We start from the raw sequence: 2,500 nt of genomic DNA, 5'->3' as shown, positions 1-2,500 counted from the left end.
AGCATTGCGATGGCCCTAGCGGGTGTTGACGCAATTACCAGCCCCCCCTCGCACTATCCCTTTTTCAGTTGGGGGCAGTAAGCAGAGAATAAGTGGTGGCCCTTCCGCTGAAGGTGCCACCCCAACTCCCCCAGCACCTAGCCGGCCAACCGGCCGTGCCGAAAATCTTGTAACTTTTGCAGCTATGTATACCTGTAGTGAGTGCCACCGCAGCTTTACAACCAAGAACGGTCTCGGGGTCCATCGCCGCCGCCAACATCTTGCGGCCGCCAACGCGGAGATCGTCACGGAGAGGCATCGCGCGAGGTGGACGGAGGAAGAAGTCCTGTCGCTCGCCAAGGCAGAGGCCGAACTGTTCCTCGAGAGGGACGCCCGGTTCTTCTTTGTAAATCAAGAGCTCATCAGGATGTTCCCCGACCGAACGCTTGAGGCAATCAAGTGCCGACGGCGGCAAGCTGCCCACAAGCAGCTTGTCCGCCAATTCATGGAGGCGCTTGAGATCGGTCGGGGGGAAGAGCCGGCGTCCCGCCGGGGAGCGGCGAGCCCGCTGCCTGACGCGGGCGAGGCCGCTGCGCCGCCCGTCGACGCAGCCGAGGACTTCGCGGCCGACACCACCGGGCCGCCGCCGGAGGGGCCGACTGACGCCGCCATCTGGGAGCATCTGGCGGGGCTACCCGCTTCCGCCCAGCGTTTCTCTGCCCTGGATCGTGTCATCGGTCTGGGGCGGGGCACGCCGCCCGATGTCATCCTGGGCATGCTCCCGGATGCCCTTGCGTCGGTCGGGTCCAGAGGGGAGAGATCAATCACCAGGACACAGCGGCCGCGCCAACCATCGAAGCGGCCGCCTGCCGCGCCGCCGACGCAGAAGCGCAAGCGGCGCCGCTGGGAGTACGCGAGAACGCAGGATGCCTTCCGACGGTCGCGTGCGCGTTGCGTGCGCGGCCTCTTGGATGGCACCCTGCTCCAGCCGCCACCTGCCATCCCTGGTCTGCTGGACTTCTGGGCGGACCTCTTCACCAAGAAGCCCATCTCCACCGCGGGCTTCATTCGTGACCGCCTCCTCCCGCACTCAGAGCCTGTCGCTCTCGAGTGCATATGGGGGCCGGTCACACATGAGGAGGTCGCCGCCGCGTTGCCGCCCAGGGGATCAGCAGCCGGGCCGGACGGCCTTACCCCAGCGGAGTTGCGGCGCCTGCCGCACGAAGTCCTGGTGAAAGTGATGAATCTCTTCCTTCTCTCCCGCGCCCTTCCGGAACGCCTGCTTCGCGCACGGACGTCCCTTCTCCCGAAAACGGCTGCACCAACATCCCCCGCTGACTTTCGCCCCATTACGGTCTGCTCGGTGTTGGCGCGGACCTTTCACAAGGTTCTCGCGTCACGCCTGATGCGCGCATGTGCTGTGGACGAACGTCAGCGGGCATTCATCCCTCGGGATGGGATGTTGGAAAATACCTTCATCTTGGACACTGCTCTCACCGACGCAGTTCGCTCCTGCCGCTCTGTCTTTGTGGCATCGATCGACGTATCCAAGGCATTCGATTCGGTAGATCATGCTGCCCTTCGGCCCGTGCTGAAGGCGCATGGCCTGCCGGATTGCTTTGTCGAGTATGTCGAGCGGTGCTACGAGGGCAGCACGACAGTGATAGCGGACGGCGCCGGCGTGGGCGTGTCTGTGCAGCCAGCACGGGGCGTTCGCCAGGGCGATCCCCTCTCCCCCCTCCTGTTCAACTTTGCGGTGGACTACGTTTTAGGCCAACTGCCCTCCCACATCGGAGCTCGGATCCTCGGTCGCAGAGTCAACGCTGCGGCCTTTGCAGATGACGTCTTGCTGTTTGCAGCGACCCCGAGGGGCTTGCAGTCCCTCATCGACGCAGCTACCGCAGCCCTCGCCCACCTGGGGCTGCAGATCAACGCCCGGAAGTGTTTCACCCTCGCCTTAGTCGCGTCAGGGCGCGAGAAGAAGGTGAAGGTGGACAGCAATGTCACCTTCACAGCAGGCAATACCACCATGCCTGCCCTGCGTGTGGGTGAAACCTTCCGGTACCTGGGGCTGCAATTTTCCACGGCGGGTCGCTGTGTCTTCAATCCACGTAGCCACCTGGTGGAGCAGCTTGACGTCATCTCCCGAGCTCCGCTGAAGCCGCAACAGCGCCTCCACGCTCTCACCAACGTACTTCTCCCTGGCCTGTACCACGGGCTGGCCCTCAGCCGCACCCGGGTGGGTGCATTGAAGTCGGCCGACGTTACCATCCGGGCCGCCGTCAGGAGATGGTTCCGCCTTCCGGCGGACACCCCCCTGGGATACTTCCACGCTCCTGTTGCCCAGGGGGGCCTCGGCATTCCATCTTGCCGATGGATGGGTCCGACCCTCCGTCGGTCCCGTCTCCTGGCGCTGAAGAGGATAGGGCCAGCCTGCGACGGTGTAGGCATGGAGGAGGTACAGCGTGAGATCGAGGTGCTGGAGCGCCACCTAATGTGGGAGGGCCACCTCCTCAAATCG

At 64.3% G+C, this 2,500-nt stretch overlaps 1 pseudogene; it reads left to right on the top strand.

Annotated features, from left to right (window-relative positions):
* The window catches only part of LOC124569947, a 7,640-nt pseudogene that overhangs the window by 2,761 nt on the left and 2,379 nt on the right, over positions 1-2,500 (top strand).

Source organism: Schistocerca americana, unplaced genomic scaffold (assembly GCF_021461395.2).
Source record: "Schistocerca americana isolate TAMUIC-IGC-003095 unplaced genomic scaffold, iqSchAmer2.1 HiC_scaffold_1568, whole genome shotgun sequence".
NCBI lineage: Eukaryota > Metazoa > Arthropoda > Insecta > Orthoptera > Acrididae > Schistocerca > Schistocerca americana.
The sequence above is the reverse complement of the archived record's forward strand: the minus strand, read 5'-3'. Positions and strand labels throughout refer to the sequence as shown.